This window comes from Choloepus didactylus, chromosome 1, assembly GCF_015220235.1.
Source record: "Choloepus didactylus isolate mChoDid1 chromosome 1, mChoDid1.pri, whole genome shotgun sequence".
NCBI classification, from domain to species: domain Eukaryota; kingdom Metazoa; phylum Chordata; class Mammalia; order Pilosa; family Megalonychidae; genus Choloepus; species Choloepus didactylus.
The window spans coordinates 178,575,430-178,587,790 of NC_051307.1; the positions used below are offsets into that span (position 1 = coordinate 178,575,430).

At 46.6% G+C, this 12,361-nt stretch overlaps 1 protein-coding gene across 2 annotated transcripts in view; it reads left to right on the forward strand.

Annotated features, from left to right (window-relative positions):
* The first annotated feature begins 211 nt into the window (after positions 1–211).
* The window catches only part of LRRC3B (leucine rich repeat containing 3B), an 83,587-nt gene continuing 71,437 nt past the window's right edge, over positions 212–12,361 (forward strand). The window contains exon 1 of one of the 2 annotated variants that reach the window (XM_037828363.1): positions 212–797. The gene's annotated coding sequence lies outside the window, so the exon portion shown is untranslated. Of the gene's footprint in view, positions 798–2,997; positions 3,019–12,361 lie in introns of those variants that run through there. The other variant, XM_037828374.1, reaches the window with a different exon arrangement.

Consider the following 12,361-nt stretch of genomic DNA (forward strand, 5'->3'; position numbering starts at 1 on the left):
CTTTCGCTTGCTGAATTCAGCCCTGATCTCAGTAGTTAGAAAAATAGGAGAAAGAATGGGGCTGTAGCATCAAGCAAGTAGAGCTCTGCAAAGGAGTGTGAGGAAGCAAGGCGAAGGCGGCGGAGGGAGCTAACACTCTCACCTCAGCTCATCTCCTCCCCCAGCAAAGGCTCAGCCTCCGCCCCCTCTCCCCATTCCGGACCCCCCACCCGGGAGGCAAGAGGGCAGCACTGGCAGGGCAACTGCAGGGCTCTGACAGTCACGTTCATTCCCTGCTGCTTTTCCAGTCCCCAGCCGCCTCGCCCCTCCTCCTTCAGTCCCAGCCCGGGTTTGGAGGCGATTCCCCTCTAGTGACTGAGTCGATAGCATCTGGGCGAGCAGCGCTTCGCCACCCTCGCGTCTTTTGTCTCCTCCTGAGAGGCTTTGGGGTTCGGTGCAGGGTCTGCAGCAGCCACCGCAGAAGCAGGAGTCCAGCCGTGCTCTGCACCGCTGCCGGGGGCCGCACCCTCGTTGGGTGGAGGCGCGGGAGGACGCCAGCCGCGCAACACACCGTCTGCGTCCCGCGCTCCAGCCGCGGAGCACAAACGCCGCGGCTGCCGCGGCCGCCGCCACCACCGCCGCCACCAGGGAGCGGAGACTGTCCGCCCGGCCCGGCTTGGGCAGCCCGGCTTGCAGCCGGCTGGACGTAGACATCGCCGCAGCCCTGGCAGCGCGCACACTCCCAGGCATACGCACCCAACGCCTCCTCCCTGCGCCACGAGGATGGAGCTGCCGCCCCAGCCCGGGACTGGCGCAAGGTAAGGTGCAGCCGCCTGTTGCTTTTCGCAGAGCGCGGGATCGTTCCCGGCTCGGACGCCTAGGCCGTCCCTCCGAGAACAAGAAGAAGGGGACTGTCACCCCATTACTGATCTATGTCTGTCCACACCCCCTGGTCCTCTTGGCCCGACACCTGGAGAGATCCCGCCTGGCGAGGGGGTGTCGACCCTCTGCTCTCAGCGCAGCAGGCTGCCTTGCGATAGTCTGCAAACTTTTGTTCCACCCTCCCTGCGGCAGTGCTCACCCCGGGCCGCACAAGTTGCACGTCTAGTTCTCGCGTGCGCCCTTCCCCCAGCCCCACTTGCCATATGCATTTGCCCCTTTCTCTGAGTGTTTTACTGCCAGTCGACTTTTCACTTCCTGCAGCATCCGCTCCACAAGAGGGTTTGGGACCCAGTAGTGCTCATTTTGCCTGTAGGGGGTGGGTAGGAACCGAAGAAGTGAAACGAGAGAGGTGGGACCTGGAGGCAAGGCTGGGACCACCCCCGGGGCTCTGTCCAACGCCGCTAGGGTCGGTCGCGTCTTGTGCACGATACCCCCAACTTCAGTAATGAAACCCTTGGAGTGGCTTGCGGCTGTACGCCGTGGGAACTGCAAGTGCAGATCTGGGTGGGTGATTTAAGTGGTTTGAGGAGGGTAAGGTGCGAGTGGGGGTAGGGAAGCACTCTGGGGGTTGGGGATAGATCACTGGCGAGGGGGAACGAAAAGCCTCTGCTACTGTAGGCAAGCGCCAGAGCCCTGGAACTGTGGATCTGGCGACAAGGAGAATGGATCTGAGTCCGGAGGGCGCTGGCCCGGGTGTGCAAATACAGATGGGGGAGGGGCTGGGTACCTGGTGAGGCGCAGAGATGCGAAATGGAGCCCTGGAATGCTGGAGCCCAAGGGGACTTGGGAAGGCAGGCTGCTGGGTGCCTGGGATGGGGTGATCTCCCTCCCCAGGAGCAAATAAACATCCCCGGGAGAATCTGAATGCTTTGGCTTCCTGGGCGGTGACTGGGTCGTCAGATCATGGACCAGGGATGCTTTCTCTGCGATGAGAGGATCTTAGTCCCTTTCCTTCTCCGTCAACCCCTCCTTCTATACCTTTTCCACCTCCGCGGCAGGGTCCGTGGACCCACGCCCACCTTCTCTGCCAGGCTTTCGGGAATCAAGGCCAGCTTCACAGCCGCCGGGAGGGTAGGGGACTCCGGGCTCCCAGGAGGAGTCTTTTGTGCCGGGTGGGGGAAGTCCCCAACGCCAGGCGACTAGACAGGGTTCGGAACCGGTTGGAGGAGAGTACAGGGGCGGAGGCTACGGTGAGAGCCACCTTTCCGCCCGCCTCTCCACAAATCACACCTGGGCGGAGCGAGAGAATCGGGGAGCCCCACGCTGCGCCCTGGAGGTTCCCCAGCGCGGAGCCGGAGGGTTTGCGGGGAAACGCCAAGCGAGGGAGTACCGGCGTCATGTGAGGCCAGATCTAGGCGCCCTGGCCCGGGCCTGGGGCGGAGGTGGGTCTGTCCACCTTTCAGTTTACAGGTAGATTTTTTTGCTTGTTTCAGACCGCTTTGGCGGATTCTGGAAACGCGACTCCTTGGTCTTTTGCACCATAGCAGTCTGCAATGCAAAACCATTTGCGGCAGGGGGCCTGGAGGCCGCTATTCCGGGGTAGGGAATACATAGGACTGTCCAAGACGGAGAAGCACCGGACTTAACCCTTCTTTTCCCGAGGAGGTGCACACCCCTTCCAAGGAGCTTGGCTGGAAGTCCGGTCCTTCTTTCCTACTGGCCCCTTAGAGTAACAATTTGGAGCTTGCGAGGGTCTGGAGCCGTGCAGAATCCTCCAGCCCCCCTGTTCAGACCGCCCACCTGCGGGTTTCTAGGGGGCACATCAGTCTCTGCGGGTGCCCTGCAGACTCCTCCTGCTCTCCTGCACCAGCAGGGAGAAAGCGGAATCAGCGCAGTCCCCCTTTCTGGGCCCCACGCCTTGGCCATACCCCTCTGGAGAAGACGCCGACTAGCCAGGGCTCCCGGGAGGAATCCCGAGGTCGGTCACTCCTATCCCCGGGCACCCCTGGAGCAGCGAGCTTCCCGCCTCCCATGGAAAGCTCCTGAGCCCCAGGAGTGGGAAAGGGGATTCCCTCTGAGCCTGCTCCAGGTGCAGCTCTTGAGCATAAAGGCCACACCCTCACACGCCAGGCCCGGAGGATTACCTGGATACTTGAGGTAGGATCCCAGACTCAAATCCCTCATTGGGCTAGATTTAGTTTCTCACACCCCAGGACCCGTTTCTTTCTGGATGCCCATCACCTGGATTTGTGCTCAGGCCACCTCCCGTTACGTGTAGAAACAGGGTAGAACATATCCCTTGGGAACTCTTGAAGAAAGATTCCAAATCTACACTGCAATGACTTTTTTTTCAGGTTGCTGAGCCATTATGGGGAGCCACATAATAATAATGATAATAATAATAATAATGATAATAATCAGAGCTAGGATTTATTGAGTTCTTACTATGTGCAAGGTGCTATCCTAGATATTTTATGTGCATTGTTTTAGTTTTAATCCTCACAACAACCCTAAGAGACAGGTACAATTTTTTTTTTTTCACATTTTATAGATGGGGAAACAAAACCATGGAGAAATTAAGTTTTTTGCTCATTGCCAGTGAGTAAATAGTGGGGATGGTCTGTCTAGTGGTCTGAAAACACTGAGTATATCCCATGCCACCAGCCTTATTTGGTACTAAAGACTCTTGTCCCAAAAGAAGTCTGGATGAAGCCCCTTGCCCTTTACCCCAAACCTCAGGAGCATATTATAAATGCCAGTTCTTATCTGTGAGCCTGGTGGGGTGCTGCGGTACTGGGGATACTGACATTGCGTGCTGCCCACCTTGGAGTCTGTTGGGATGTGCCTTGGTATGATGAAATGCTAGTTCCGATAGCAGCCTTAGGAATTGGCTGCTGGGATTGTACTTCTTTTTTGAACCTTTTGGTAGGCAGTTCATTTTTAGATGAGAGGAGAAATGGAAGAAAGTCTCCATATGTGAGCAGAGATTTGTTCTATGGTCAAAAGACAGTTTTAGACAGAAACTGTATTCTGCAAATGAGTCCCTCTCTGGTGATTGACCGTTTAATGGTAGAGCTAAAACGGATCTCAGACATCATCCCTCCCAATGGAGGTGCAGAGAGGGGATTCAGTGATGTGGCCAAGATCTCTCTGTGTGTTTCTCCCAAAACTGGTGCTAGAACCCCTGTGCCCTGACCCTTGGTCGAGATAAACTATGTTTATGCATGAATAGATTATGTTCACTGTGGTTGTCTTTCAATGTCATGAAATTAATTAGGAAAAAAAGTTTTTTATTAAAAAAAATAGACTTTTTAGCCAATACTTGATAAATACCGCAATCAGGATCTCAACCAGGAAAAGTCACTATTATATAATGGACAAGCCATCATAAATGTGCTTCTTTTGAAAAAAAAAAAATTGCATAAAGTATTTATAAGCCTTCAAAACAACAGAAATCAACTGTGCATCTCTTTGGATGATTCTAACCAAGATCAAATGGATTTCCAACAATTTTAGCAAAATCCTTCTGTGGAGTTGAGGACCTCTGTCCTGCCCCTCTCCCAAGTATTTGTGAAAATGAGAGAAAATGTAGTACAGCATAAGTGAAAACCATTTTGAATATGATTAAAAGAACTGATATATTTTCCTGGGTCTTCTGACCTTTGGGCTGATGTAAATCTGAGGAAAAACAATCTCTCTCTAGTGGCTATTGGGGAAAAAGTAGGGACTCAGAAGAGGAAAAATTAATTCTTTGCAATTCTCTCACCCATTGAATCCCTTCAACAAAGGGAAATTTCTCCAGCCTCCTAGGGATTCCCTACACCACTAGCCATTCTTGAAGAATACAATTCTGGTTTCTAAGAACATCTCAAGGCTTCCCTTTAGCTACAGTACTAGGGCATCCTCCCCCTGTGGACATACCAACAAAAAGTCAGCTGCAGGAAAGCAGGCAGGGGGATTGGAAAAAACCTGTTTCTCAGAATTACGGGGGGTGAGGGTGGGGACAGCAGGGGTGATAGGCATAAGGTAAAATCCTGATGCCTGTCATGTCAAGGAACAGGGTTTGCATCCCTGGTGCTGTAACAAACCAGAACAGAGGCCCTGAGGTAGTGACTGAGGATGAAGGAAGAAAAGATGAATGTGAGGGAACAATGCTGCCAGAGGTGGAATGGGTTGGGGGAAGATGGTGATGAGGCTTGACTGGTGAAGAGCCCTTATGTGATAGGGGGCAGACTGCCTCTCAGTGTGGTCCTCTCCACCAGAAGTGTCCACGGAGAGCATGCACAAATACATGATCTTCTTCCCACTTCCCTTCCTACCCACCACCTCAGTCTGTCATTTGTGTCAGGGTTGACGGATCTGAATCCCCGAGTCCCAAGTTATCTCAAGGGGAAGCATTCACTGAACATTGCTTTTATGTACTTAGGAAAAGAAATAGATAGTGGCTCCACTTTTCATGGAGAGCCACTGGAAATCAGATCATCTCAGACGGATAACCTTCTGAAGGTGGGGACACTGGTGAAGTGGGATAACAGCAGTATTTGAGAAAAATGTGGTGATCTTGATATCGGGTTTGACAAAATCCAAATAAGCAGTCTCTGTTCTAGGATCCATAAGAAGGAGACTCTGTTTGGATCTGGGCAGACATCCTGGTTCCTAATTCCTACTCTTTTGGGGGTGTTAAGGGAGTGGGCTATATCCTCAGTCTCTGTATGTACCCCTCTACTTACTGTACCTTGTCTCCTGCATGGTGCAGTGCTAACAGGCTCACACAGCACTTCTGCAGGGACAATTCCTTGGGCATGGATGCATCTGTCACTATGAGTGTGCTGATGATTAGAATAACAGCTGCTATTAAGCAACATGTTCTGGGGCAAAGGATATGAAAATATGAAGACCTTTTAATTCAGAGCACAACAAATCATGCAATACATGAGTTAAAATTCTCATTTGGGGTATATGTTTTAAAATAAAAAAATAGTCAAGAACAAGAGCATCTGACCTTGACTTATTTTTAATAACAAGAAGCCAGATATTAAGGTTCTTTAGAAACAGTTTTATACAAAATTTGGGTGGGGGACGGGAGATCAAAGGGAAACCTTTTGAGAAACTTTACCCACATGGATTTTATTTTAAATAAAAATGTAATATTGTATTCTGTATTTGGAATTGAATAATCCATAAGATTAGCACAGTTAGTGTTACTTTTAGCTGCAGATTGAGACCTTGGTGAGCTTTATTCGACAAGTGGTTGGGAGCCATAATTGAGGATTTTGTATCTGGGTTACTCAAGATGTGTGTGCATATGTGTGTGTGTATGTACTTTGCAAAAACTTAGGGAATTAGTACATCTCAACACAATATATGAAATGGTCATTTCAGATGAGAATGAATCTTTTCAACAGCTGACAGATTTGAAACACACTGTTTTCCAAAGCTAGTAAGTTAATAGTAAGGGTGTATAACTCTTCTTAAATAAATAATTACTGAAAAAGAAACACCCCGATAAAAACAGATCTTTTTTTCTTTAAGAGAAGAAATGAACATAGTGAAATTGATGAAATTTTTGGTTTCATTTTATCCTGAACTCTCTAAGCTAACCTTTTAGTTAATACTTGTCCAGTGCAAATGACACTACACTTTTGGACACTTTTTAAGAAGGGATATTCAGTGCCTTTTATTAGAAGTAAAATGGAAATGAATATAACAAAAAATATAATATTGTAAGTCATTTTCAATTATGTAGTAGTACTTGACAAAGCAGTAAGTATGTTTTCAGATACAGCTTAGTTTCCTTTTTTATTTTTCCCTTCCCTTCCCGCCTTCCCTCCTTCCTTTCATCATTAATAGAATTTTCAGTCTGTGTTCAAGTATTTAGTATCTTACTGGAATAAACTGCTGTTTGAGGACAAATATTTCCCTTGGTGAGGGCCAGAGTGAAGGCACAGTGCATTTGTTTATTTGTCCAAAGCTAAAGCACAAAGGTTATAAGATGGTGTTTTCCCCCTAGTCTTCCAACCTCAGCTGTGATTTAGAAAAACAATCACTGTGTAAGCCTGCTGCTTACAGGAGGCTCACCCTTTAGCAGTGACTAAGCAGGATGCTTTCCTTTCGCTCCGTGGGAATTTATGCACTGACAAGAATCCCGGTCCAGCCTGCTGACCTTCCCTACGCAGCTAGTCATCAGGGACCATCAAGCAGGAATGCTTTTCACCCTTTCTACAGATTATATTTAAGCTTGGGTTTGTCACGTTAGGGAGCCTCCTGCTGTGGAGTGTTTCGTAGTAATTTATTGGGGTGTCCGGTCTATTTTTTAGTTGCCTCTCAGAAGCACTTCCTGTAAACAAAATGAATTTCATTCCCAAATGGAAGGATGGTGTAGACTTTCAGTGCCCCAAGCATCTGGCCCAAAAACCGTTAACGGAGGGATGGTTTATAGACAACCGGTTCAGGAGGGCTAAGTGAGAGCCAGCAGAAAAGCAGAACAGAAGGGTGGGGGTAGAAGAGAAAGAGGGATAAGAGAGGATCAGCCACGAGGAAAAACAAACAGCCTGATGGAAGACAACCCAGAAATTAGCATAGGAAGTCTATGAGATAGTCGCTGGTAAACCTAAAACTGAAGGATAAGAAAAAAAGGCATAAAAATAAGAGAAGGAAGACAAAGAAAGCAATGGGAGCAATAAAGACCTGAAGAAGGGGAGGTGTGGAAGGAAGAAGAATGTACCTAAATAATTCCTAATAGTTTAGATCAACTCCAAGAAAGGCTATCTCCTCAACCAGTGGGCATGACCTCTTTCTAAAGTCCCCATGGCCCCCTTTCTGTGCTTCTCAATTGCTGAGCCAAGGGCTCTTAATTTTAATTATGCCATGGTCCTGTTTTACAGTCTGGTAAAGCCTAGGGATCCACCTAAGAACCCCAGAGCAAGGTGTTTAAATGCATAAAAAATAAAATACATAAAGGTATAACAGAAACCAGTTTTATTGAGCTATACATATTTATTTAAAGGAAGCCATAATTTTGATGTCGAACAGCATAATTGCTATTGTAAGACATGTGCAACAACTGTATTGTGATATGAAAATATTTGATATATATTGATGACAAAATTATACTACTGCACTACATTTGGGGTTTGTGGCCTCCATTCATAATGGAATGAAGTGCTCAATTGCAATGTGAGGTTACTAAACATAAAGTTATGACTTTTTTCCCCCGCAAATTCATGGATCCCCTGAATTCTATTAGTAGATGCCTTGGGGTTCTCTGATTCCAAGAACCCTGGACTAAGGTGACCATATCAAGTTATCCTCCTCACTGTGATACTTTTGAGAATGGAAAGGGTCTTAGTAATTACTCCAAGACAGTAGTAGGTGTAAACTGGGACAAGCCTGAGCATATTGTAACATGGGGTCCTCCTAGTTGAGCCCTCTCTCCCCAGACCAGTTTTCCCCTCTCTGGTCCAAGGAATTGGCCCATCTGCATTAATCATAGGGATCCTGGTTGTGGACAGTGAAGGACATTGGGAAGTGGAGAACACCTTCAGCTGAAAGAGGGTTCCCATGTCAGGGCCACAACCAGGCAGGCCCTGGGATACCTTTGTGAGAACTGGAAAATGGCATTCCCTTGGGGCAGCAGCCTCCTGGCTCTTTCTAGGTCAACATTGGCCTGGATTTCAGTTTCCAATTGCCCCCTTGGCCAGGTGCCCTGTAGCCTCAGACAATATCACCTGAAATGAGTTTGAATTATCACAGTGTGTTGCATTTCAGCCAAAAGCTCCTCTTCCCCTCCAACACTTTTTTATTTTTAGCAGAGCTGCCACAGTGGCTTTTAAAGGTTCACTTCCTTTCCCTGCCCACTTTCTGTTTATCAGGAAATGGCCTCATGGTAGGCAGGCTGTTGGAGAACCATGGGGAAAAGGCCAGGATATGGAGAATTTTCAAACTGGTTAATAAGGCCTCAAGTGATAGACAGGGGACTGAGGTCTTGCAGTGTTTCCTAAACAGATGGCTCATATTGAACTGTGTTGGGGGAAGGTAACGCCCCCCCCCTCCTGGAGATCAACATGTTTCTATCTGCTCTAATTGGTGAAATGGAACCTGCCTAGTAAAAGAACAAGCTCCTCTAATAAAGTCTTTGGCTTTGCAGGAGGAGACAATATCTCAGAAAATGCCCTTCTTTCGTGATTGTAGACCATTTGACTGAGAACAAGTCAACCTGGTTCTATTTCCAACTTTGGCCCTAACTAGCTGGGTGCCTTTGGGCCAGTTACGTCAACTTCCGCAGCTCAGCTTTCCTATCTGTAAGAGGATGACTTGGGACAAGGTGATTTCTAAGGCTCCTTCCATCTCCATGCATGGTCTGTAATATCAAGGAGGTATCTGGCATTGTTTATACTCTATAAGATGCCTTCGCTGTTTAAGCTGGTTCAGACTCACTTCTTTGTGACAACTGGAGTACTTTGGAGAGCCCCAAAGAGGATGGGAGTGGGGGAAGGGGTCCGGGAGGACAACGACTGGGCAAGGGATAAAGAAGGCAAGAGGTATAATGATTGATAACATTGTTACTCAGGTAAGGTGCAGGGAAGATGGAGGAATGATTCCTAATTTTTTGACTGTGTACCCATCTTGTATATACTTCTTTAGAATCATGTGACCATGTCACTCCCACTGTGCTAAAAACTTTTAAATTACTCTTGGTTGCATATGGGAGGTTTACATCCCTTGTATATTTGAGATGTCTTTGATCACCTGGCTGCTGCCTGCCTCTTCGTCTGTCATTTCCCTCACCGTATCCCACACCCTGGGGTGCTGGAGCTGTCTGGTACTGGGGTCATCACATTTCTTTCCAACTCTGCATTCAGTTGACATCATGTTGATAATTTGAAATCAGCCATGGCAGTATTTATACCACTGAAATTGGAAGACACTGCTTTGTTTCCATAGAGTCAGTGGTTAAATTTACCAGCACACATCACTGTCCCTGCCTGACCAAAAGCTTTGTAGTTCCTGTAACCAAAAATGCTCTTTCACACCTCTTTCCATTTTCCATTCCCTATCCCTGACAATTCATCTGTCCCTCCCTCCCTCTCCCTTTCCCTTCTTTCCCTCCCTTCCTTTTATGTACCTGTCTTTCTACCTACCCATTCACCCATCTCTCTGGAGGTAGCTGAACTGGGTTCTATTTCCTGTTTTGCCACTTACTAGCTGAGTGAGTGACTCTTGGGAAAATTTCTTAACCTTTAATATGTCTCGGTTTTCTTCATTTAAAATGGTATTATAATAACAGGTAGTTGTGAGGATTAATTGAATTAACACGTATGAGATATTTGAATGGCTTCTGGCACATGATAAGTACTATGTAAGTCTTTGTTATTAGTATTGATCAAAACGTTATTGATTGTTTACTTTGTGCCCAATACTGAAGATGCAAATATCAAAAGTGGTTCAGTAAACAAGCCCAGGAAAACACTCAGAAGCCCTGAACAAAGCCTGACTGGTTGTTCCTGGAATATCGGACTTGGCTTCATAGAGCCAGGGACATTTGATCTGAGTCCAGTAAGATGATCACATTCATATATACCCACTGTTTTAGTTTCCTAGAGCTGTTTTAGAAATTACACAAATGCAGTGACTTAACAGAAATTTATTGTCTCACAGTTCTGGAGGCTAGAAATCTGAAATCACGGTGTGGGCAGGGCCATGCTGTCACCACTGGCTCTAGGGAAAAAAATCCTCCCTTGCTTCTTCCCAGCTTCTGATGGCAAGCAGTCCTTGACATTCCATGAGTTGTAGCTGCGGAAGTCTGATCTCTGCCTCCATCTTCACGTGGCCTTCTTCCCTGTGTGTCTCTGTGTCATTTGTCCTCTTCTTATAAGAACCCTAGTCAGATTGGGTTAAGGACCCACCCTGCTCCAGTGTGACCTCATCTAATTAATTCCATCTGCAGTGACCCTATTTCCAAATGAAATCACATTCTGAGACATTGGGAATTAGGCCTTTGATATTTCTTATTGGGGGATAAGTTTCAATCCATAACACCCACCAAACTGACAATACAGGTGAGGGCATCCCAGGAGGAGCAAACCACAGGAGCACAAGCACAGAAGAGGAAACAGCATGGTCTATTAGAGTTTTGCAGAGCTGAGCATAAAATGGTTAGGGAAGGAGTCTTTAATTAGATTTAGGATATGGCAAGATCCGTTGGGGAGTGAGCTGCAGTCTCGCTTAGCTCCACACTTCTGTTGCCTGTACCAGTAAGGGTGTGAGCTTTGAATTTTTCAAAATAAAGTCAGATATTCAGCTTTTTACATGAAAGCCCCTGATATTTAATTTAATTAAAAGCAAAGCAAAACAAAATGAAAAACACTGTCCAATCCAGGTAAAGCATGAGCCTCCTGCAGAAGATTAGAGCTCTTGGTTCTGAGTGTGTTTAAAGATGCTAAGATCTGGAATTGGGAGTCCTGATCTTGAATATGATTCTACCATTAGCTGTGTGACCACAGGTGAGAGTCCCTTAAGCTCCCTGAGCCTTAGTTATCTGCTGAATGGTTACTGTATTTCTTGCCTTGCATAGCTTGCTGTGTGGAGCCTTTTGGATGATGACGATAAAACCCTTGCAAAGTACCAGATAAGTCTGAGAATTGTTCCTAGGCCCTCATGTGCTGTGGCAATGCCATATACTCAGTACAACCACAAGTGTAGTTTAAATCACCCAAAGATACTCAAATGTCCTCATTTGCCTTTTTAATTTTAATAATATATAGGGGAAGAAAAACGTAGGTGTATTTCCCCCCTTCATTCTGTTAAAAACATTACAAGGAGCTTGACATTCCATTTTGGAAGCCAGTCTGTCAGATCTGGCTAAGAGTTATTGATTTATTTTGCATGGATTGAGGAGTATAGGGAAAAGGTACACTTAACCTCTTTATGGTATGTGTTGATTATTTCTTTGAGAAGTGGGGACAAGTCTCTAAAAAAGAGTCAGTTGTACTAGGTATTAGTTAGGGTCATGTCAAATCTGTACTTCCATTTGTGTAATTTCCCCTCTTTTGATCTCTTTCCATTCCCAGGATGGCTTTGATCTTGCAGGCTTTTAAGGAAATGATCAAACCCTTGAAGGGTTGAATTTTCTCTAGAGAGGGGCCAAGCTTGGGAGATGTTGGCTTTCATGCAACAGAGAGGTGTTTACACATCTAGCCTGCTTCATCGAACCAGTTGAAAGCATTCTGTAATTGCAGCTTTGCAGAAACTTCAGGCTTATTATAATACATTGAATCTTGGTGTCATTCTGATTTTGTGTTATCTTCATTTATTTTGTTGTATTGCATGATTTAACGTGATCATAAGATGCTTCAAAACTACAGGCAGGACCTTGGTGGGTGATCTCGCTGCCCTCCCCCATACGTGGGACTAACTCCCAGGGTTGTAAATCGCTCTGGCAATGCAAGATATGACTCCCAGGGATGAATCTGGACCTGGCATCTTGGGATTGAGAACATCT